This window comes from Pteropus alecto, unplaced genomic scaffold (genome assembly GCF_000325575.1).
Source record: "Pteropus alecto unplaced genomic scaffold, ASM32557v1 scaffold121, whole genome shotgun sequence".
NCBI classification, from domain to species: Eukaryota; Metazoa; Chordata; class Mammalia; order Chiroptera; family Pteropodidae; genus Pteropus; species Pteropus alecto.
In genome coordinates, this window is record NW_006434369.1 from 9,976,035 (window position 1) to 10,002,179 (window position 26,145).

At 39.2% G+C, this 26,145-nt stretch overlaps 1 long non-coding RNA gene across 2 annotated transcripts in view; it reads right to left on the reverse strand.

Moving 5' to 3' along the window:
• Nucleotides 1-6,030: 6,030 nt before the first annotated feature.
• The window catches only part of LOC112477637, a 90,737-nt gene continuing 70,622 nt past the window's right edge, over nt 6,031-26,145 (reverse strand). The window contains exons 2-4 of one of the 2 annotated variants that reach the window (XR_003045533.1): nt 7,098-7,270; nt 6,902-7,030; nt 6,031-6,427 (exon numbers count right to left, since the gene is read on the reverse strand). This is a non-coding gene — a long non-coding RNA (uncharacterized LOC112477637). The remainder of the gene's footprint in view (nt 6,428-6,901; nt 7,031-7,097; nt 7,271-26,145) is intronic. The other variant, XR_003045532.1, reaches the window with a different exon arrangement.

Here is a 26,145-nt window from a genome sequence, read left to right on the forward strand (position 1 = left end):
CAACTTACAGTCATAGTTGTCTGTTGATTGTAAAGATAATGGAGGAGATCCACAAGTTCTTATCATTTAAAAAAATGGCATCAGAACTCTTCAATTTACTTTAAATAAGACTCACATGTATATTAAAATATCAAGGTTCTCTCTCCTTTAGCCTAAAACTGAATTAAAATGGTATAGTAACTGATTATTTCATGCTGACAAAAAAAAAAAGTCCTGATTGACAGAACTTCTACTACAACTCAATATTACTTGACATTATCATCTTGACTACACAGAGATTGTGGGAAGAAATTGGAAATAAGGTTCTTCCTGGGAAAAAAATTAGGGAAATTGTAGCCCAATTGCCTCTTTGTTGAAAAGAGATTGAGGCCCAGAGATATTAAGCGACTTGCTGAAGTTTAGAAAGCTAGTTTGTGGCCTAGAACTATGGTTCTAGGCCACAACCATGCCATACCAAGATAGTCCCATTTGTGCCTCCTGTCCCAGCACAATCATCAATAGTAACCCCTCTCATTCTCAAAAGAATCCCAGTTTAAATGATAAAGTATATGGTCACCTACCTAAAAACCCAGTCTCTTAACCGCCAACACACTACAGAAACTGCTATTTCCTTTTTGGGGTTCTCAAAACTTTTCCTCCTATCTGATTCCATTATTTATGTTTTTACAACTTAGTCATCCTCGAAGTTTGGGGAGCTATAAATGACAACTCCAAGTCCAGATTGTCAGATCTATGGGGCCTTTGTTTCCTGAGTGGACAAGGAAGCAAGACACCCCAGGAACAGCATCACTTCGGCTCCAAGCAAACCCGCCACCTTGACCAAGCCTTGGACAGCTACCCATGTGTTCCCATATTCTCAGTAACAAAGGCTGGAAGGGGACCGGGGCAGGAAAGCTGGTGAATTTCTGTAATGAATCTATGCTTGAGTTGAAGAGAAATACAATGTGAAACACCACCCATTTGGTTATAAAAGTCCAGTATATCCAGATGACTCAAGTGTGGTGTTCATTTTCTTTGGTAATACTTTGAAATCCTTTATGAACAATAAAATTTAAGTAAAAGCAAGAATGTTTCTCATAACAAACTAAAAACCCTTTTCCTTGTCTGACCCATGGGACCAAAAATACCATTGTCTTTAATTGATATATCAGTACCACTCTCAAGAATTCCTCATGTATTGTAAACACACAATACAATTTTGGTAGAATCTTACAGCAAGCTGTAATTGTGATCTGGGAGGAGCCAACTTCTGCTACTGTGCTAGGTTTCTTTAAATCTTTCAACTTGCACCAGAACTAAGCACCTGAGTAACAAGACCTTCTGATAACAAAGCTCAATGAACTTGGGAGAAACTGGTTAAAATGAAAATTGATTCCATATAGAGTTAGGAAATAAAAATGGCTTTTTTTAAATATAAGGAACTTTGTTAAAATATTTAATTAGGAGGCTGTTGTACAGGCAAGTCTATCTGTCTAATGAGCACTCTTCCTGACAGCCTTGGAAATACCTATCCACTGACTTCATTTACTCCATGATGAACAACACCATGGCTCTGGTGCTAGCAAGTCTGGGTTTGACTCTGTTTTTCTGTTTGGAAGCTGCGTGATCTCAGGCAAGTTACCTAACCATCCTTGGTCTCAGTTTCCACAAATGTAACATGAGGATTCTAGTACTCACCTCAGAGATATTGTGTTGTTGTGAAGAGGGAAGACAATAATGCATGTAAAGTACTTAGCGTAGTGCCTGGCTCATGCTAGCCACCATTACTGCTATTTAATCAAATGCTTTTGAGATCAATTATGTGCCAAGTGTTGCATAAGGCTGTGGGGCTTCAAAAATGAATGAGATAAAGATTCTGACTTGAAGTCCCTATAATCTAAGGGAGTGGCAAATATATGCACAAATACTTATACGGGGATATATTGTGCCTTGGGAAAGACCATTGACATTTGCATTGAGTTTTGAACCATGGAGAAAAGTTCTCCAGGCAGAGAAGGTAAAAAGGCATTCTAAAATTGCTCAAAGTAACTACGTACCTAGACAAGTGGAAAAAGATGGTATGACTTTTGTTTTGGTTCCAGTCCAGTTCTTACCAGATTATGACTAATTTAGTAAGCTAAAACAAAGCCTGATATTTGTAAGTTTCATTTTTCTTTTCCCCTACTAAATCAAGCAGAACCAGGGATGTTGTGGCATCAGGAGGCTTGTTAAGTAAATCGAGCACATTTGCAAGCACTGAGAGCTTGCCCTAGATCTGCCCAGAACATTGCTTGGTGGTAGAGTAGCCCATGATCGACTCTCTGTCCAAAGTGCTCTCCAAATTCCCTTTGATCTGCATGGAAATATTTTTGTATCAAAAGTTTCAATATAAACCTCAAAACACAACATTTATAGAAGACTCCCTTGGGAATATCTATAGTGTTGTATTCCTACCCCAGAATCTGATCACAATCTACCATTAATACCATCTACCATCTACCATTAAACCGATGGCCTTGGCACAGACAGACCACAGACAGGTGAATTCATTTTAAGTTGAATGGAAGTGGTTGTTTTGTAATCTCCCCAGGAAAAACTGTGAGGAGTGAGGAAGTGGGACCATGAAGGTAAAGGAGCAAGCAAAGCTACGCTACCAAGTGACGTCACGTAGAAGGTTACTTGGGTTAGCCCCACAGGGGAACTTGGAGTTGGTTTACGCCACATTCCAAGGCTATCCTGAAAGGGTAATGTGGGAGCCGGAGTATTTATACCCCCCAATTCATTTGCTCAGCACTAGTCTCAGGGAACATCGGTGCACACAGGCTAATTGATTCCTATAGCCTGAAGATAGTCCAACAACAAAGAGACACCAGTTCTCGCTTCAAGGAGTAAAAGCATACATGCAGGGCCCAGTGCAAAATAAAACTATGGGCACTCTTTTTCTAAAAGCAGGGAAAAGTTGCCATCAGTGGTACTAAAATAAAAGCTTTTCCTTTCTTCCACAGTCTCTCTCTTTATTTGTCACGGCTTTTTATTATTATTATTTTCTATTTAATGCTACTCTGAGAAAAATTTAAAATTTAAATGTTATATTATGAGCTTGAATTTTATCTTTCATCTCTATTGTGTGATGCCATTTTGAAATGCAAATAGAGCATTTAACTCAAATGCTAATCACCAAAATTATACAATTTGCATATTTTGTTCTTTCCATAACAGTGATAAAGCTGTACTAAACTAACTCAACTGCTTTTAATTTCTTGATACTCACATTTTATGCACAATCTCTACCTTTGGCTCACTAGTGAGTAAGGAAGGATCGAAAGAAAAGGCACTATGGGTTGCCTTATCTTTCTCTTTCCTTCTCTGTCATCATTTTCAGCCTAAGTCAAGTAGTGGGCTAGTGCAGGGATGTAACATGAGTAAGAAAGGACACAAAAGGATCCCTTGGTCATTCATGGTTCTTAAAATGACATTCTCTCTGTGTTTGAAGCAAGTTTTTGTTCAGATGGAAGGTGTGGCCTCTTGGGGCTGTCGGCATCCCTCCCCTCCACAGCTTCCTCAGTCCTAGACAAAACACACTCAGCTCATATTCACTTTGAGTCTCTGTGAATTCCCACATATTGTGACTCCACTAGAATTCTGTGTTCATGGTGAACACTATGAGAATGAGATAGCAAGAAAGGATAGATGCATATATTGTATGTAACTATTCCGTTCTTTTGCATGCTCTGTTGTCCCATCAGAATTCACTTACAAAATACAAGTCCAAAATTCTATTAAGAATGTTAATATGGTGACAGCAGAGCATTAAACTCAGTATGGGGTCTTTGGGGGCATGGAGTCCCATGTGACCACACAGATAAACTCATGACTCTGGGCCCCTACACACAGGAAGGCAGCATGTGTGAAAATGGTGAAGAGATCTTGGGGAATCAGAGTTTGGTACTGAGAAAAAAATAGAAATCCAGATCTGCACACATGGGAGTTTGGATGGGAAGAGCCCGGGGCAATCATGGCATAACCCCAGAGCACAAACCATGCCAGGAAAGAAGAGACGAGACAGGGGATCAAATGGAGGGGGAATCGAATGGAGGGAGAAAAGCCAGAAAACTGATTAACTAAGACACTAAACTGGAAGCACCTGGAGAGATCCACAAACCGAAGCTGAGAATCACATAGGGATGCAAGACACTGGCAAAGAATTATCATAAAGCGGTGACCATGTGGATCTGATGGCAATCCTGAGTGCCCACCATAGTGTCCCTCTAAGCCTGTGCAGTCCATTTCATATGCCTGGACTTGGCTCCTTAGGGTGGAAAACCCTGTTGGACAGCATGGCCTCCCAATTCCTTCTCACTGTTCTTTCCTCTTGATAAAAATACAAGGCGATTACTAGGAATAAAGCAGGCTCGTTCTCTGCTATAGAGAGCAGCATCTCTGCTTTTCCAAAAGTCTAAGAATGCTTTTTCAGACTGGTTCATTGTGGAAACAAGTAGGAAACTGGCTACGCTGAACATGTGATATGGGAAGTGGTTAATGGTGACCCGCCAGCTTGCAGGACTCTGGGTCCTGTTGTTCATCTGTGAGACTTTGCAATACAACAGTAGACAACCACAACTCGGGAGATGTTTAACCACCTGGAGGCCTCCTTCCATCATCCATGACTCAGCCTTCTCTGTTAACTGAGAGCAGGGTTCCTCAACCTTGGCACCATTAACATTTTGAACCACATAATTCTCTGTTGTGGAAGCTGTCCTCTATATTATAGGATATTTAGCAGTGTCCCTGACCTCTGCCCATTAGATGCCAGTAACACCCCCCACCCAGTTGTGACAATCAAAAACATCTCCAGACATTTCCTAGTGTCCCCTAGGGGACATAGTCACCCTCAGTGAGAATCGGTGACTTAGAGCCCCTGCTGAGGAAGACACCTGTAGAAGATACCACTTTCACTGTGTGCTCTTAGTTGGACTTACTATCCCACTTTTATACTAGCCTGTGTCTGCTTTTCCAAACATGTCTCTTTATTACTCTTCTTCCTTATAGCATAATATCTCACACTCCTGGGTATATTCGTAAGGCCTCAGTAAGTAGGAAGGCCTCTAGTAGCTAAGTCGCCTCACTCTGTATCCACCCAAAAGAGTTATATGAGCTTTTGAAAACTTGCAAAAAATATACATCTCAAGGCCTACAAAGATTTTGTTAGCTCACCATTCCTTTTCTATAATAGAGTGTTAGGTACAAATATCTAGCAAGAGCTCAGTGTTTGCCAGCCTTATCATATGTTTTATCCCATTTGATTCTCAAAGAGAAAAAAATATAATTCCTATAAAATAGCATGCTCATGTTTTATAAAATAGCGTATCCATTTTTATGGATGAGAAAATGAGGCTGGAAGTTAATAGTAACTTGCCCAAGACCACCCAGGAAGTAAATGAATTTGAACTCTGGTTTTTTGGCTGCTAATCTGAGACCCTTTCCCTTCTACCAATGCTTTTCAACTTGAGTGTATGTAAGAATCACCTGAGGGTCTTGGTGAACAATGCAGGTTTCCAGCCCCAGCCCACCTCCCCACCCCTATGCCACCGCAAAAACTCAATAGATGGCTCTAGAGCAGGCCCCGTGAATTGAGATTTTAAGTGATTTTGATGCAGGTGGTTTATGGATCTCACCTGAGAAACACTGAAATCCATCCTACTACATTATACTAGGATTTCTGGAGAGCTGTTGAGGAAGGGGAGATGAGGGGAGAGGAGCAGAGAAAAGGGTCGGGAAAGGTTGAAAGTACTCTGGGATTCCTCCCGCATCCTGAAGGCTTGGGCCGAGGTCTGATTGGTAATACTAGGTCCAAAAATCTAGTTCCCATGGATGCCCCTGGATCTTGCCTGCTTCTTTGCAGCCAAGGAGCATTTGAAAGGCTGGAAGCTTTTCTCTAAAAGCTTTTACTAAAATATTAGTAAAACATAGTTCAGGTGTCAGGTGCCAGGACCCAGGCCACTGCCAGCCTACCTGCCGGTAAATCACAAAACACTATCATCTGCTCAGTTATGGGAGGTAGCCCAGTAACATCGCATTTATTTGTCCACAGATACTTTCAGAAACCTTTGGCCTTCCCTAAAGGCTTGTCCTGGAATCTTTGCCTCCCCTGGCTAGATCATGAAAAATCTGGATCAGCCCAGAAGCAGGACGTTTGCTCCCTTTAGCTTCCAAATAATCTGGGAAGTAAAACGGTCCAAAACATCTTGGTATGATGTGTTTCCAGTGAAAAATATTAGCAAAACATAGTAAGAATAATATTTGGAGGGCTCAGTTCTCATTAGAATTCAGTGAATACTCCAGAAGATCTCCTGAGGTTTAGATCGAGTTTAAGGGAAAATAATGGCAGAGGCAGGTTTGAGTTTCAGACGAGTTTCTCCCAGCTCCCTTGAGAGGCCAAAGAGAAAACCTGCAAAGAGACACAAGACATTGTTAACTGTGCCTGTGACTTGTTTGCACGCAATCATATGTCTGCTCTACAAACCTCACTGGGTAAAATCGTATGTCTGCTCTACAAACCTCACTGGGTAAAATCAGCCTCTGTGATGTAACATCCCCAGCAATTCACCCACTCAGTGTGCAGAGAATTCGGTGTCTCTGAATCATCACTTCAGTGGTAATTTTTCGTTACTCGAAACATAGTTGCTGATGGCTTTAGCTTTTATTTGGTGAGCTGCAGCTTCAGGAAAAAGCCAATTCCTCTACCATGGCCCTGATCTAGTACAGCTGTTGTCTTTAATTGTTCTTCCATAAGCCCACCCTTTCCAGAAAGCTAAACCCTGTTCATACTTGTGCTCCAGACCTATAGACCATTCAGAAGACAGACTGTTGACTCACCAAGCTAGAATCTGCGAGAACCGAGGTTCAGAGAAGATAAGCTTACCATTTGTGGGATTGACACATCTTCCTGTTTCTGGGAGGTGGGGTGCTGGGAACCGTGTTCGCTGTCATTATGTCATTGTCTATGTAGATTGTGTGTAACCCAAAGGAATACATTCCAAGAGGTCTTCCCCTGTGTGAGATTTTTGTCTGTGATGGAGAAGAAAACTTGAGCAGTATTCTATGAGCGTGATATGTACCTTGAATCAGTGAAGGCAGATTGAGAGCTGATATCTCTGAAGATAGGTTCGTTCCCCTTCTCTGATGGGAGTCACAGATAGCACCTGAGCTGGCCACCTCATAACTGGAAAGACAGTCTCTGCTTTTGGGGTGATGTTTGGTTGATATTTCTTTGGAATGAGAGTGACAAATTCTGATAAAACAAAGATATCATTTTTGTTGGTAGCTACTGATTTCTCTCTCTCTTGTTCTCTCTCTCTCTCTCTGTCTCTGTCTCTCTCTCTCTCTCTCTCCTCTCCATGATGAATATACTTGAATATGCGTGTGTATAAAAAGATGCAAAGTCAAATGTGCATATTGAAATTTGAATTTTTTTTCCTGGACTCATAATTGCTCTGAGACCTGCATAAAATGTGACAGTAGCAAATTTCATTTCCATCAGGACAGAAAATTCCTAAGCCTTCATATTATACAGTAAGTAGCCAAGTCTCAAATTATGGCTGTTACCTTGATATCTAGTCTTCATTTCGAGAGCTTATCCAGCTTAATGTTTGAGAACACAGCGCTCCCTTCCTTTCTCTTTCTCTTCTTCCTCCTAATTCTTCTCTCCCTTCCCTTACTCCCTCTTCCTTCCCCTTTCTTTTGAATAGTTGACAATATACAAACAGTATACCATTGTTTAAAACTTTAAGAGATATACAGTTAGTCCCTTTCGTACTCCTATCTTCTAAGCTGTCCAGTTCCTACTCCCACTCTCTGCCATACACAAATTTATACACACAAGTAACCTACTGGAATTAATTTATTTGTTTTTCTTTCCAGAGCTTTTTTCAATATATATATAAGCAAATTTGAGTAAATTTGCTTATATATATATTGTTATCTCCCAAATGATAGCCTACAAAACCTACTGTTAAGTACCTTGCTCTTTTCACTTACCATTATGTCTCAAGATCTTCCCATATATAAATAACTTATTCATTCTTTTTATACAGCATCAAAGTACTCCAATTGTATGGAATCCCATAATTTATTTGGCCGATTCTATATTAGCAGAAATTTAGGTTGTTTCTGATATTTTGCTGTTACCAACAACGCTTTACCAAGTAACCTTGCACTGTGTCTTTTTTGCACCTGTCCAAATATAGCTGTAGCATAAATTTCTGGAAATGCCCTTGCTGGGCCAATGGGTATATGCATATGTAGTCCTGATACATTTGGACAAGCTGTCTATTACAAGCATTGCCCTGACTATGCCTCCACCAACAGTGTGAAAGGCTATGGCAATCCCTGTTGCGACTAGTTCCTGAAGCTTTCTTGTGATAAAGAAGGTGTTAGAGAGTATGGGGTGGTTATTTAATTAGAACACTGTGTTCCCTAGTGCACCGTCCATGGCTGTTACCATTGAAATTCTTAAGCTTGTTTTTATTATACAACCCAAGAATGGAATATTTTTATTATAATTGAATAAATTAGGACTCTTGGCTGCAGGTAATAAAATACAGTTCAACTCAGCTTGCTGGCGGTAGGGCTGGAAGGGTATTGAGAAAGAAAGGGAGGTGAGGAGGTTGTTCATTGTGAGAAAAAGGATATATCTCATGGCACCAGAGATGGAAATGCACCCATGGTCCCAAGTTCACCCTTGAATGGGTACTGTGTGAGTGACTCAGTGAGTGTGCAAAAAGGACTTTGACTCTGAACTTGGGTCAGGCACCCACCTCAAGTACAGGCAGCTGTTAAACAGTAAAGCATGATCATGTTGTCCAAACTGAAATTGGAAACCCACTACTCTGAGTGAGGAGAGCAACGAGAGGAATCTTTTTGAGCTGGGCAGATATTCCAAATGGCATCTGCTACATCCACAAATAAAATGGTTCATCTTTGTCACTTTAATATTAGAAATAGAGCAGAAACAAAATGAATTGTAAGTGCCCAATAAACCTATTATTTAAATCACCCCAGTGATTTCTGCCATTATCATATCACTGTGGCAGAAATGGATCAGATACAACGAGCTGGACAGAATGTTTTTATTCAGCAGGTAGTATCAGAGAAGCTTTTTAGAGTAAAATAATTTTTTTTATATATATTTTAAAACAAAAGCTTCTTTTTCATGTGTATTAAAAAAAACACACTCACACAATAGTTTTCAGGGCTGGCCTATAGGACATATTTCAAAGTGATGTGTAATGTCACTTTAGAAAAGTGATGTTTATTTTTTCTACATAAAGACAAAATGGCCAGGAGGAAAGCAGCCAAGTCTCTGAGTAATCTTATTAAAGGTTCAATTTTCTAAGTATGACTTTATGCTAGCAACCGGTCCTAAGTAACAAGAAAACAAGCCAAGCTAGGAAGTCCTGCTTCTGAAAGACAAGAAAGTCCAAGACAGCAATGTCTGAAGCCTAATTCTAATTACATAACATGAATGAGTCATCAGTGTTTTCAGAGATTACAGACAGCTAAACAATCAGCCGCCCTCTCCCTACATTTTCAAAGCACGTAGGCTCTCATGGACCTTATTCATCCCACATTTTCCTTTCACCCTTCCCTCCTTATTTTCTATTTTTTTTTTCCATTCTGTGCTGTATTAGTCAGAGTTCACCATAGAAACAGAAGCAATAGCATTTATATTAGCTTATATATACATATATATAGACAACATATATATGATTTATTATAAGGAAGTGGCTCATGTAATTATGGAGATGGCAAGTCCTAAGATAAACAGGGTGAATTGGCAAGGTAGAAACCAAGAATAGCCAAAGATCTAGTTCCAGTCCAAATCCAAAGGCCTGAGAACCAGGAGAACCAATGGTGTCGTCTAAAACAGTTCAGAAAGCTAGCAGGCCCAGGAAGAACCAATGTCTCACTTGAGAATGAAAGCAGGAAAAAGTCAATGTCTCAGATCAAAGGCATTCAGGAAAGAGAAATTCTCTCTTACTCAGGGATAGTCAGCCTTTTTGTTCTATTCAGGCCTTCAACTGTTTGGATAGGGCCCACCAACTTTAGGGAGGGTAACCTACTTTGCTCAGTCTACTTATTTAAATGTTAATCTCATATAAAAATACTCTCACAAGAACATCTAGAGTATTATTTGACCACATACATGGGCCCACTCCATGGCTCAATCAATTTGACACATAAAATTACTCATCACAGAAGCCTTTCTATTCTCTTGTGCAAATGGGCCTAAGACCATGATCTCTCATGTTATCATTTCTGTTTCCCATTTATCTTCTTTTTTTTTTTTTTTTTACAGTAAAATTTCTGGACAGAGAAGTCTGAACTCACTATCTGAAATTTCTGATCTCATTCATTGTTCAGACCAGTTGCATTTCATGTCTGTCTTTGCCATTCCATTGAAACTGATTTCTTTAAGAATGTCCATAATCTAATTGTCAAATTCTTTCCTCTTTTGCTTTCATAACAGCTTAGTATCCTGAATTTTCTCCTACCTCCCCATCCCCTTCTCTGTGTGCCCTCTAGGGATAGTATTCCCCCAAGGGCCTGCCATCATCCTTTCTTTGTTTATACACTCTGTCCAGCTTGTGTCATACATTCCCTTGTGTTAAGCTATAAGCTCATAACTCCAAAATCTGTGTCTTCAATGGCCACTTCTCTCTTATTCCCAGACTTGTATATATAAACTGTTTATAGATTCTCTCCCCACATGATATTCTCCACATGAAACTGGAGCTTAACACATAACATTAAATTTATCATTTTCTCACAGATTTAATTCTTAATCTCCTCTTTCTCAGAATGACACTACCATGCACCCAATCTCCTAAACTTCTACCTGGTAGACATTTATTTAAAATATTCCCCCTCTCACCTTCTAATTCTAATCAGTTATTATGCTCTCTCTACTCTACTTGCCAGATAGCTACTTCCTCTGCTTTCATTGTCTCTGACTGAACTTAATGTGGCCCCTCCTCATTTTTCATCTAGATTCTAGCACAGTGTTGTAATGAATTTCTCTCCACCTCAATTCTAGCAGCCTTTCTAATTCATCTATTCGATTCATTGTGATTCTTATGATAAGGAAATGTAAGCAAATTTCTTCCCAGTTAAAACTTTTCAGTCTTCCCCACTGCCTTAAGGATGAAGAGTGAAGACAATTCCAACAGTCCAGGAAGGAGACAATGAGCTAAGAATGGCAACTGAAATAAAGAGATGGGAGGAAAGGCAAAAGCTGGAGACCCTAAAGAGTTAGAAATGACAAGATCCCATTACTGATTAGATGTAGGGAATGAGAACAAAGGAAACACCAAGGGAAACCTCTCCATTTCTGACTTGGATGATTGAGTGAATCATGGTCCCATTTTCTAAGACTGGGGACCTAGACCTAAAATTCCTCATGGACAGCAGCAAGTTGTCCTGGGTAGGGCACCACATCTGGGGAAGTGAGGCCTTCAGGAAACCTAAAGGTCTGAGCAGAGATGAGTCAGAGCTTAGTAAAGAAGAAGAAATAAAAAGTAATACCAGATGGGTGAAGTAGGTGGTTGAAAGTCCCTGTAAATAGTCAGTGCCCAAGAACTCAATAGGAATGGAAGATGCAGCAAACAATGTCTTCTCTTCTGCCAGGGGATTCCTAAAAATTTGCTGGCAAAGAGTAGAAAAAGAATTTGGAGCCATGTACTCAGTAAGACATTAGCTAAGTGCTAAAGGGTTTAAAAGACTTATAGCTCTTGACTTCTACCTTCATTTATTTCATGATCATTACTATGCCCTTTTCCTTGGTCGAGATTTTGGCTGTAGTTTGGAATAGCTTATTGTTTGTAGAAAATTTTAAAACATGAATTATTTTGTTTCTATGCCCCAAGGTGCACATTTAGGTGTGCGCATAGATGAAATAATAGATAGTCCTTTTCATCCCACTCTATATACTGAGTCTTACCCCTTTAAAACAAAGGAAAGGCTTGTTCTGTAGATCTTTAAAACATATCTGAAAATTTCCAATTCACTTAAAAGCCAATCCCCTCCAGGGATCATTCTGAAAGAACCAAGGTCATTTGCAAAGCTATAAGCCAACTACATTTACATTGGTTAAATTGAGCCAAACCACCCAATTAAAAAGTTTAGCCAAATTCAAGTGTGATCACTGCATTAGGGTACTAAATCCTCAACAAATTCTTCTTTGGCATGGCCTGACAAGGTCCCTGGTATTTATTTATTGTTTTTACACAAATGGAAAAAATATATACCATAACTAAAAAGAAGTTTTCATAGGTAACCTGGTTAGAATCCTGAATGAGGCCCTGGAGAAGGTTGAAGAACACAATCTTTCTGCCAAAGAGCAGCAAAAAATCTGACATATTGCTCTGCAAGCAGGTGGCTGATGGACTGTTTTATGAAGGGTTTAATTAACTCTGTCTTTCTGTCTTAGTTACCTACCAAAATAAACTATGTGAATCCCACTGTGGGAGAAGGGCTCCATCATCTGCTGGCAGGCAACAATTTAGTAAGGATCCACAGCCTAGGGAAATGAAATTACTAAGGAAGACAAGTCAGTAAGTGTTTAATTTCAAGAGGCCTCTATTTCAGGTACTGTCAGTTGCTAGACAGTGAACAGCCAATGTGGTCTGCTGGCTGCATTAATCTCAGGCCCAGAATGGCCCTTAGACAGAACCAATTGGTTTCAGTCCCTGGGCTCTGCTCTTTGTTTTCTTGGTGTCTTCTTTGGGGGGAACATTGCCTGGCCCCCTGAAGAGTCTTCCTGACAACTCTTCCTATAAACCTGACCCAGGTCAGGCGCTATTCTGTCAGGACACTACCCAAATAGTTGAAAGAGTAACCAGATAGATGCACTTAATTTATGATATTCATGACTGATAGATGCTTAGCTTCTCTGTGCCTTTTCATTAAATAGCACTGCATTTTCACCATAACCTTCAAGGCAGAAGCCCTGCCATTTTTACCTGCACTTAGTCCAGAACTGTCCACTCTTAATCTGTGTTTCTGTTTTCCCCCCACCTGCCTCTTCCTTTAGAAGGAAGTTCTGTTTCTTTTCTACCACCAAGAATTCTCATAAAGCACCAGGAAAAGAGTCTACTTCATCGTACGTTCTCATTCAATATTTCCTGGGTACGGACTGTGTACCAGAGACTAAATTGTGTCATGGGGAAACAAAGATGGAACAGCCACAGTTATTTCAAAGGCTCATCACCTATTTGTTATGTACAAGTGCTTGCTGGTACACGGGTCTCAGTCACATGTGGGCAGCGAGCATATTTCTAAACCCCAAATTCCAACATAAGGTCCAATAAAAGATTGCTTTTCTAATTTATGATTGTTTTTATATGAATGTCTTTAAAGGTTTTAAAATTAAATTGCATTAGTAAGTCCTTTAATGAATTCCCTTTACTGAAAAGAAATAAATTTTTATTAAATCAGGCTTTTTTGAGAAAAAACTGTGCTATATGTTCATCTAACCCATATGCCTTAACTTGTAAAACCTCCTTATAATCATAGTCTATTGCAGTTGGAAAGGATCTTAAATGTCACCTGAGCTAGGAGATTTAAACTGTTTTTTTAAACAATGAAACACTTTTTTAACCCAAATTTTACCAAGAGTTTCAAAATATAAAACAATTAAGACTAGAACTGCTTTGGTCAAAAGAGACATGGAGAGCTCAAAGCTCTCTCTTCTAATCTGCCTTTTCCATCCCACCACTTTTGCTACCACAGATTTTGGAACTGCACTCTACAAAAATTATAACATCTTCATGTCCCAAATGAGGAAACTGAGATCCAAAGAGAGCATGACCCCATTTTAACTAATTACACCTGCAACAATACTATTTTCAAATAGGATCACATTCTGAGATACTGGGGGTTAAGTTAAGATTGCAACATATGAATCTCGGGAGACATAATTCAACCCATAACACTTTTTCCTTCCACGTTTGAATGAAGGTCTTGGTCGAGCCAAGGAAGCACCTGATACCAGGTTCTTAAGGGGAAAACGTGAGCCTGTTTGACCACTGCTGACACTGGAGTTTGAGATTGGGGCTCCGTAGAAGGGTAAGCAATAAAACCAGAGACTTAAGAGGACCAGAGAGAGTCTGAAATACTCCTGTCCATAACAGACAATAGCCAGCTGTGTCTGCAGTAGGCATCCAATACATCATTACAGAAGAAGACCTATTATCATTGTAACAGAAAAAAGGGAGAACGGGAGGGTGAGCTGACCAGGGGAGCAGAGAAGGGCTGCTTGACAGCAACAAGGGCTGAGATGGCACTAGTCGCCATAAGTTTACAGCGACACCATCTGCAGGGTGTGTGGTTTCTCTGGCAATGCTCAACAGCTGGAAGATTGAAGTAGAGAAGGTAAACAGCTGAGTTTCTCCAGGCTGGGCTCTGCCCAAGAGGGTGCACTAAAAGGACAAAATGGCCAGGAGGTTGAGGATATTAGCAAGAGGGAGGACGCTCAGGGGCCCAAGTAGGTGAAAGAAGCAGGCAGTAAGGAGGCTATGACTATTTCTGCTGAAGAGACTTGAGCATGTCCCTTGTTTTCTGTTGACCTGAGCACATGGTTATTGCTGCCTCCTGGAGTAACAGATGTTACCAGATGTGGCATGCTAATGAGCTGCAAGCTGATGGGCTCCCCCAGCTGATCTTCCATCTCTAAGGTGGGCCTGATTGGTTCCAGCTGGGTAATTCAGCAATTCATGAATTACCAGTCCTCACATAATGTCAGAGCATGCTCTGGGGACATACATAACCCTATGAAAGGATGTCAATAACAACTGTATGTCTGGCATGTTCATTCACCCCCTAAGTCAGTCTGTTAATTTGTGTGTTATTTTTAAATATTGTATTGGCCAACCTTGTTTATTTGGATTTTTATTTGTGAATCTTCCAAGGCTACAGATTTTCTCTTCGCTACCATACTCAAATAAAAAAATTGGAGATTATTAGAAATATTATTGTTATTAATATTATATACCTCTACTGATGCTATTGGTGGTCAAAATGGAACTACAAGTTATTAGGATCACTTTGGTATTTTAAGATGCAAATAATGGAAATTAAAAAAAAAATTTAGGAACATACTTAAAATAGTCCTAGTACAGACTAGTTAAAACTAAGAAATACCAAACATTGTCAGGAGCAATAGGGACTCTCATATCCTACAAGTGATAATAAAAATTAGTACAAGCACTTTAGAAAACAGTTTAGTATGTTCCATTAAAGTTGAAGATATATATATATATCACCCAGCAATTTCGTTCCTCGGTATATGCACAACAAAAATAGATAGAGATCCAATTAGCAGTATTATTCGTGATAGCCTAGTACTGGAGATAATGCAATTGTCCATTAACATTAAAATGGTTGGATAACCACATTTTGGAATACTATACAGCAATGAAAATTATAAGCTACAACATAGTTGAATTTCACAAACATAATGCTGAGTGGAAAAAGCCAACATAAAAGAATACATACTGTATGATTTATTTATTGAGGTCAAAAACAAAGATATTGACTGTAGTATATAAGAATGCAGAGTTAAGTGGATAAAGTATAAAAAAAGGCACAGGGGATTCCCATAACAGTCAGGATGTTACCTTTAGGCAGACTTACTCCTAACATTTGTGGGCCCTAAATGGAGAACTTCATATTATGGGCCTAAATGTTGAAAAGTTGTAAATTAAAGTGACAAGTTCTTAAATAAAAGACTTTCTATCTTACCTCGACAAATATATCTTTATGGCAACCTAGAAGGTTGAACTGAACCTTAGAATTCTTGGATTACTTAGAGCTTCTCACTGGAACATGTGACACAAGAAGAGCAAGCCCCTGATCCCAGGGCTTGCTCTCCTCCTTCCAGCCTCTGTTCCATCCCATACCTCAAGGGTCTTTGTGTTCATATATGCACACTCTTTAGTCCTAAAGTCTAAACTTCATCCACAGCCTCCTACAAATATCTGCCCCTAGGTTACCCCTCAGGAAGGTAGACCTGAGAAAGAGGCCTTGGAAGACCTGGAAGTGGGCATAGACTCATTTAGACAAGGAATCCAAATGTCTCTGTACTTGGAACTTGGTCTAGAAAGGGAGTCATGGGTCCCAGGTGGTCATGGCCTCTTGGCCCTGCAGATCCCAATCCCCCTTAGAAAGAGACAGAGCTGGAGGAGAGCTAGAAGCTCAAAAACACAAGGCCCAAAACAAGGTCCCTTGCTTGGGGCTTAGGGCAGTGCTGCCTTTAAAGAAAAGAAAGGGGTTGTATTGGGAAGGGCACCCAGAAAACTTCTGGGGCCCTGGCTGTATTCTAAGGCTTGACCTGGTTGGCAGTTACATTTATAACAATTTATTAAGCTCTATATTTCGTTACATACAGTTTTCTGTAGGTATGTTAAATTTCACAATAAAGAATTAATGAAATCTCTCTCTCTATATATAATATTATAATATATTATTATATACAATAATTATTATATTATAATTATTATAATATATGACAATATATATTATAATATATATATATTATTCCTGGTTCTGTAGTTTATGGGATCCCCACAGGCAAATCCACTCTGAGTGACTGCCTTTAAGCTCAGACATCTTGGGCAGTTAAAATGCCTCAAAATATGAATCTCTATAGAGGAAATGGACAGAACTTTAGAAACGCAGTAACTCTCACTGCTGGTCTTTTCCACCAACTAGAACCAAGATTCTGGGGTGACCATCATGAGTTCAGGCAGAGCAAATGAGTCATGGGCCCATGTCCTCTTGCCTAGCCACTGCAAGTGCCTCAGAGGAAAATTCTTCCCCCATTCCCACACTTAACCATAATTATAAATACTGTGTTTATCAAAATGAAATTACAGAAGGCTGTTCCCATACTAGTAGAAATGAAAAGAGATCAACTCCCAATTATCCTCTGTTTGGAAAACAGTTCTAGGAAGATGTCTTTTTCCCATAAGGACAGCTGAATTGGTCCTTTACACAGTTTACTGAGCATCTATCATGTACCAAACACAATCCTTATTTTTCTGCCCTATGTTTTAAAATATCCATTTAATTGTAATTTTTTCATTCTTGATAGGAAAAACACTTTCCTTTTACAAATATTCAGATATCCATTCCTCAAAAAGACTTCTGTGCACCCCACATGGTTTAAGTATTAGTGTTTTTCTTAGACTATATATTTTAACTATCGTCCATAAAGATACAAACACACTCACACACACACACACACACACACACACACACACACACACATACCATCCCCAAACTGAACTTTATGGCTGTAAGGTGATGAAAAGGAAATGAAAAACTGGTCAGGACTAATCAACCAAAAGCTCATTCAATTTTATTCCCAAAAAATCAAATTCTGGGTTTTATATCTAAGCTGTTTAAAAGTTACATTACCAAAACACCATTTTTCCTCATTTTCAGCAAATAAGAAAAGCATATGGTTCCAGTGGTCTTCACAAGCTGCTGATGAGAGGTAGAGTCAGACATGTGTGGTGGCTTCAGAATGATAACAGTAGCAACCCGCTATATTAGTTTAAATGGGGGTAATGAGGCAGCAGGCTGGAGGAGTGGAAAAACAAGTTAAATCAATGACAGGACTAAAGTTGTAGATTATAGATAATAAAGGGCCACTCACTTCTGCCATTCTGCCCCAATAAGAAATACCTGGCAAACATCGCTCACGACTCCCAAAGTTACCTTCTCCCTCCTCTGTGCTCTCACCAGATCCACTTCATATTCTACCAGAGTATCTGTGACATTTTATGGCATTGTATTTTTTGGTTCATCCTACTAGATTGTGAGTTCCTAGAGGACAGGTCTATATTTTATATGTCTTAGAAGTTCCAGCTATGCATAGTAAGAGCTCCGTAACTGCTTCCTTTGATTTTATAAATGAATGATAGATGCCATGAAACTATGGATTTGGCTTTTCCAACTGCTATAATGCAATCCTTAAGTGATGAAAAGTGTCTCAGACTTTCCTAGAGTTTACCTGTTTTAAAGATTTTAACTTCTCTTTTCAGGTTCAGGAAGCTGTGAATTCCATATTGTCATTCACGAGCCTGAGAACATTGTGTATTCTTTAAGGTAGAGTAATGAAAAGGAAGAAACTGATCAGCAGACTAAAACACTGGAATTGACCTTTTCAAGATCCAGAGCTCCAACATTCCTTGGCTTAATAGAGAGAACCATCTGGGAAAATGTGGGCAAGGGTGAGTAGTGATGAAAAGAACATACATCCCTTTTGTCCAGTTCGACTCAGACTAATTCCATTGAAACAATAATACAAATGGTGTTCCAGTCTCACCCAGGGTTGCAACTAATATTTAAAATTAAAAGATTGATTTTAGGTTGCCAGATTTTGCTTTGTTAGATGAATCTTTTTATACGGATACACTGATGCCCACCGGAAATCTTCTTCCATTCAGAAATTTCTGAATGGAAGATGTCTTCTGGGGTACAGCTGGAATATTCCACTTAGTATAACTATTGCCCAAGAAAGTCTGGAAGTTACACTTACTGAACTATTGAGAGATGGTTACCTCAGTTCTGGATTAGCCAGTTCTCTGGTGCCTCCTTTCCTCTTTGCCAGTGACCTTTAAAGAATTCCACTTCCATTCACCATTCCACAAGAAAATCAACGTGGCTTGGGGAGGTGGCTAGGGTTAAAATCAACTCTTTTATCTTACTAAGGTTTTATGGAAATTACGCACAAATGATATGTAATAGCACTTAGTATTTGACTTCTAAGGGAAGCAGGCAGCACAGCATGGTTTGGTGGCACTGAGGTCAGGCAGACCTGGATTTATGTTCTCACTCTTACACTTATCAGTAGAGTAACCATGAGCCAGTTACTTGACCCTTTGAATATCTGTTTCCAAATTTATAAAATGGTGATAGGAAAATTATCTTGAAGATGAAATAAGAAAGTGAGCATAAAGTAACATGTGCTCAAAAGAAAAAAAAAAGTGAATTCCTTTATGTGCCGAGATCATTAATTTGTTGTTTGTATCATGTGGAAAACTAATCGTCAACACAAATAAAAAAGCACTGGGCAGCCAGGTCATTCCAAAGAAGTCCCTATTTCATTTGCAGGGGAACAGTGTAAGTTAAGTAAAATGACAAATGTTTTCTTTAAACATTTTGATAAGTATTAAAAGAATTCCTGTGAAAGTCGTTAAAGACCAATTAGATCGTCATATCACCATAATGTTTTAAAATGATGACCTCCTAAAAAATCCCCCCTAGTCCTAGAATTCTATGACAAAAATCTGTCACAGAATTGGGCACCTCAGAGGATTTACCCAAACCAAATTACAATTCAGAACTGAAACAAATTACATTTATTTGTGATTCCTTAAGTATATTATTTTCTTAATGAAGAGTGAAATGAAACTCATCTCTTCTCATTTTTAATACTACCCAGCCAGTTTTATTAAACAGAAACAAAAACAGAGCAACAGACAGAGCGAGATGGAGAGTGAGAGTGAGAGCGAAAGAGAGACATAGCATTCTATAAAGCAAGCCAGTATTTCATTCCTTATGTGTCCCTGCAATGAACATTATCGCTGTGTTCTTTCAAATACATGTTGATTCTCCACTTTTGGTATTCTAGACCTGAAAAGCAGACAATTCTACCACCTGAAATCTTTAATTGCTTTTAGAATTATCTATGTTCAGAGTCCAAGGGTTCTTTGAGATCATTAATTCTGCCACTTCTGAGTGTTTTTTTTTTTCATCATTAAACTTTATTTCATACTTCATGCTAGACTAAGTAGAATGCGAATATTTGGAGATTATTAGCATCACCTGATAAAAAGGAGCATTTATTTCTTGTCATCCATGCTTCCTAAGGATCTATTCCTGAGTCTCTTTTAGGGGACAAGTGTCTGGTTAAAAATACAGACCTGAAGCCACACTGCCTAATTTGAACCTCAGTTCAGCCACTAACAAGTGATATGAACTGGAACAAGTTATTTAACCTCTCTTTGCCTCGGTTTCTTCATCTATAAAGTAGGGATGAGTGTGTAAATTGCTTAAGAGTTGTGTTTCTGCATATACTCATTGAGCATAAGCCCTCAACAGAGGATTCCAGTGAAACCCGGAGTTCTACAGCACATAAAAGTAAAGTCTATGCAGCTAAAACAAATTACTAAAGGGAAAAGATGGGAGAAGCAGAGTATGGGGAAATGCCTGGCGAGAGAACAAGTCTGTGGGAGTCTAGCTTGGGCTAGACTTGGTCGCTCCCCTGAGCTCCCTGATGCAGGGATTTTCTGGTTCTAGTAGAAACGATGAATATAGCATGGGGGCATGGCCAGCAAAATCTTTTGAAGAAACCTGTGCTAAACTTATAAATACTCTTGAAAGTAAGCCCCTAAAAAAAAAAACAAAAACAAACTAACAAACAAAAAAAAACTCAGCAAGTAGCAGCAGCAAGCCCTGAGGTTACTGCAAATATCAATGAGAAGAAGGTGGAGAGTCCACGCTCACACCTGGAGGGCCACCTAAGGGCTGCAGGGAGGTTGGGTACCATACAGCTTTCTTTTGCCTTTTGGCATGAATCGGTAGCATGGAGGCAGCTAGTTCCAGGTCCCTGGAAAACTGTGTTCGTGCTTCTCAGTGAAGCTGAGGATAGTTTGGTAACAGCCATAGGGGGAGTCTGCAAAGACTACACGACAGGACTCTCTGGTTTTTTTGTTTGTTTGTTTGTTTGTTTTTTTCAGAGAGCTGATAGTTAAACATTTCCCAGTGTGCCACTGGGAATGATAAAGAGACTAGCTCAGAAAAATGGAAAAACTGAAAGAAAAGTCTTTTAAACTGTAAAACTTTTTTTTTCTCTTTTTTTCTTTTTTCTTTTTTGGCATCTTTTACTCTTCCTCTATACTAAGGCAGGAAGCTGGCAGTTGGACATGGTCTGTTATGGTTAATCTAAAGAAAAAAAGCCAGACTGAACTATTGCTTCACAGAAGGCCAAAAAGTATTGACTGACAGAATTTGAAAATTTTGTCCTTTTTTTCCCGTTAAATACAAGTTCACTGTAGGTCCAAAATAGCTGTCAGACTGTGTATTTACATCTGCTATAGGTTGTGATAAATGTCCCTGACAGGGAGATGCAATAAAATAGAGTAATGCATGCACTCTTTTTTCACTCCTTTAAAAATATGATTATTCTGACATATTTTAGGGAATATGAAAACTCATCTATTGTAAGTTATTACCTTACCTTTGTACACCTAAACCTGCTCATGTTTCTAGATTGTTCTGTGACAGTAAACATGAAAGAATAGGAACTGACATGTAGTAGCTCTAAATCTGCCTTTATAAGTTTGCTAGGGCTGCTATAACAAAGTGCCCCAGACTTCATGACTGACAATAGAAATTTATTTTCTCACAGTTCTGGAGGCTGAAAGTCCAAGACCAGGCGTCAGCAGGTTTGATTTCTTCTGAGGACTCCCTCTTTGGCTTGCAAATTGTTGTTTTCTCCCTGAGTTTTTACATGATCTTTTCTCTCTGTGTGTCTCTGTCCTAATCTCCTCTTCTTACAAGGACATTAGTCATACTTGATTAGGGTCTACTCTAATGATCTTATTTAACCTTAATCACCTCTTTAAAGACCTTATATAGTCACATTCTGAGGTACTGGGAGTTAGGATTTCAGCATATGAATTTGGGGGAGAGGGACACATTCAGCCCATAACACTGCCCAAGCATAAGCATAGGCATAGTTTATCCACAAGGAAAATTTGATTTAACAACACCATAGGTTGAGTTCCCAGAGAAGTAAACTCCTAGAGAGATAGAAATTGAGATGCAGGAGGTTTATGGGAAGTGCTCTTGGGAACACAGAAAAGCAGGGAAGGACACAGGAATAGGCAGAGAGAGAGGTATACTGCAGTGCAGTTGTAATAAAGGCCCTGGATAACAGCATGGGCCCTCTGGTGCTGGGGTGGTTTGTCGGAGTTGTCTAGAATTGAAGCAAGGGGCTTGGCCTTTGTACCGCTGCCTGGCCCAGATATAGGATGTGGACTATCCCAGGAAGGAGACATGACATGCATTAAGAAGCTCTCTCCAGGTGAGGTCAATTTTAGGAGGGAACTCTGTTGAGAGCTGTCAGTAACCAAGTCTTCAGGAGCTGACAGAATGACTGCTCAGTCTCAGGTTGGGTCTCTGGTCAGTACACTGCAGTGTCCACAACAGAAATCCCACAAGTGAATGGAAGGACTTACCAATATTGTCTTAAGAAATTCTCATAATATCCCTCAGTAGATAAAAGGATGACCTATTATGAATCCTAAAATATTTGACCCACTGGTGGAAACATAGGAAATGCCCAGCAGGATGGTCAGCAAGTGTGGCTTAGTGAAAAAAGTATGCTTTTTGGATCCAAAGAGATCTGAGTTCAACTCTCTGCCTCACTATTTACTAATATTTCTTACCCTCTCTGAATCTCCAATTTCTCCTACACACACACACACACGGCATCCAAAAAGAATTAGTTCCCTTCCCTTTCTTTCATCTAATAGTTTATTTGTGTTAGCCAATTACAACTCAGAAACAGGTTTGATTTCCTAACTTGAGGAATGTTTCTCAAATTCTGGTGTGACCAGAATCACCTACAAAGATTATTGAACATATAGATTCCTGGACCCCATTCACAGTGAATCTAATTCAGGATCTAGGGTGAAGACCAAGAATGCACAGTTTTAGCAAGCTCCATGGGGGTTGGTTTCTGACTCTCAGAAAATCTTAAGTCCCCTGCTGGAGGCTGTGGATGCAATCTCAGTAAGAGTGAGAATGCAGTGCTTAGAAGATGTCAGAGGCCAGTTCCACTGCTCTAAATGGCCATTAGCTCTGTCAATTTGGGTATGCCCATCACATCACAAAGATTTCTCCCTCTCGCATAAATACTGTATATTCCAAAACTAAAACATGCATAAATTATGTCAGGTAAAGAATCAAACCAATTATCCCTTTCAAGATGTAGTTTTATTGAGGTAAAAATCACAACTACAAGGCAATTTAGTGCAGACAGGAATTTTATTGGGATGGGAGAGTGGCAGATCCCCTGAGCTTGTCTGGAAAATGGGAAGCGCATTCAAAGATGAAGTGTCCTGCAGGTGTAAGAGTCATTGGGCCTGCAAAGAGGCATGTCTGGACAGAGATTTAACTTTCATATTTAAATCGAGGAAAATTGAGCTCCCTGGATGGGATTGCTAAAGGCTTTCTGTGCTTGATTATGGATCACAAAGCCCAGCTGCACTGCAGAAAATATACTGTCAAAAAGACACTGACCAAGGTCCAGAAAGTAAACAGGAGCTAGAATACAGAAAGTGACCCTTGAGCATAGACAGGCTTTCACATTCCCACCAGACTTTTTCCCTGATTTAACACAGGCCATGTGGTTTTTTAGTGTCTTCTGTGGCTTTCTTATCCCACAGAAAGGCTTCATTTATTCTAAAATATGAAACTTTGGGATTTTCTTGAAAATAGTACTTTCACTCAGTAAAAATATGTCAAGACAAAAATGCTATCTGTGGGAATCCATTCTGAAAAAGTATTAAACTAAACACAAAAGGAGCAGTCTGTTTTTCCCAAATGATCAGTATCTACCCAGACTTAATCGCTTTCTATATGATAAAAAAAAAAATTCTGAGTTCTCTTATTGATAAAGGACGTAGGTAGACGTCATCATTTTCCCACAATTCGCCTTTATTCTATTCTAAAAAAACTATTTCTCCAGATTCAACCAGGGCCTTGTATCACATACAGAATCACTGTTACACAAAAAAGAACCAAGCATCCTTTAAATATTGCTCCAGCCTCCTTGGTCTTTGCACTAGTTCATTTACAGAAGCTTCTCTGAGTACCACATCTGATTAAACAGTAGGTTTACATCTAGTGTTTCCTTCCTATGTTCAGATCTCTTCCTGCTTCTGCCTTTCCTTAGATACACAGAATTTTAGAGCTGGAAGAACACATTAGTCAAGGTAGGGCTGCAGTAAGCTGCTGTAACTAGTAAACCCTGGCTTAGCACAGTACAGTTTAGTTTTCATTCCTGTGATAGTCAATGGCTCTCTTAGGTAGCCATATTCAGGAATCTGTTTTTTTCCCTTCATGTGGCCCCACCATGCCAGGTTCACTTTCAGCCGTATAGATGAGAGAAAGGGTATGAGACGTTTTGGGGAGCAGGCCAGTAAAGTGGAATAAATCACTTCCACCAGCATTCTATTGGCCCAAAGAGGGCTGAGAAGTGTAGAAAAGTGCAAAGATGCTAATAGTGTTTGCCTCAGAGAGTCCTTAGATGTCCTTCGCTTTTAGTCCCTTTGAGTTTTCTTTTTATTGAAGCAACCAAGACCCAGGGAACGTGTTTCGCACAGCTAATTAGTGACAGTTCAGTTCATTACTAGCCAAGCATCCTCTCTTGTCCATTCTTATTAATTCCTATTAATGTATAAAAAAGCTCATAATATCACAAGATACAGTTGGAGCATTATTTTTAGAACTTTCTATCCAGGATTTCAGGGAGAGGAGGACTATGACCACCCTGCTCCAAAACTCACAGTTGTGGTACAGTCCTCTCAGTCTGAGAGCTGGACAGATGAATGTTTCAAGGAGCAAGTGCCAGTAGCAAACCCTAATTACAAAAAAATGCTTCTTTTGGCTCCTAAGGGATATAAAACTGCTTTGTGAAAAGTAAAGAAGAATAGAAACAAAATATGCCGTGATGCTTCATTTGTAAGCCAAAAGTCACCTATTAAGGCTGTTTTGTGCTTAATTCTGTCAAGAGAACTGAAAGTATGGAGACAGAATTTTATAGGGAAAGCAATTCTGGATGATGTCAGCCTAGTTTGCAATCATCACATTGGCTTATAGAAAATACATCTTGAAAGACTGTCCTCTTCATAGTTGAGACCAAATGTGAGAAGAAACAGAAACTTCCAAAAAAATACCTGATAAAGAATGAGGAAATGAGTGCAGACAAGGATGATCTCCTTGACGAGCTCTGAAAGGTGTCTGGAGAGCAGCACTTCACTAGTGAAGAAACTCTTGTATGGAAATCTGGATAAACCTTTGTCTCACCTCTGATCATTTACATCAGTGTCTATTGAACACTTAGTTATATGCTTATTTTTTATAAGTCTGACTTTATTATTACAAAGATGATAAATCTTGACACTTTTTGCCTGAATTTTAAAATTTTAATTTGGAGATCCGACATTGAGTAATTAAAGGCTGCATAGTAGTTCTCTTAGTTTTAAGGATCTTAGGCAAACTATATAACATTCCAAGGTCTCCCTTCATCCACCATAACAGCTAGAAAGAGAAAGAAATAAAAATAGTATATGCCACTTGACTCTAAATTAAGGTATTGATTATATCTAAACATTTCTTATCACATAAAATCAAGTAACAATAATAATAGAAATTAGATTCACAGCGGTGCTAGATTACATTACTTTATTTAACTGCCCCTTCCCATAATATAATCACATTTGAAAGATTTACAGATCAGACATTTAAAATAGTACAGAATTTAATTATCTGTGCTTTCATTATTTTGATCTTTCTATCTCATTCTCTTCTTTCCATACTCACTCTCCCTCTTTCAATGAAATTTTATCCTTATAAGTTGGGGAAATATTGTGCTCATCTTATTAACAGTTATGCTGAAGCTGTGAAATTGATGGGATTGCTGAATCGCAGATTTGTTTATGGCAAAGCTTGGGCTCAAATCAATGGTCAGAAAGGGAAGCAGGAGGGATGGAGGCAGGCCGGTTAGGTATCTCCAAAGAACTTGGAATTAAGGTAGCTTTCAGAATTAAACTAGTAAAATGCACGCATAAAATGCATGCAAACTAGTAAAACAAAATGGATATAATTAGCCAGCTGTGGAAGAAAGCCAAGAAATTATCCACCCATACATATAAAATAGAAGTCTGTGGTAGCATCTCAAACTTTAATCTCATTGATCTCAGGGCACGATAATGAGGAAGATGTGCTTATGGTTATAAGTTAGTGAGAAGAAAAATAAGTGGCTGTATTATTCCTGTGTGGATAAAGGCTATGTGAAAAGAAGGAGTTGGT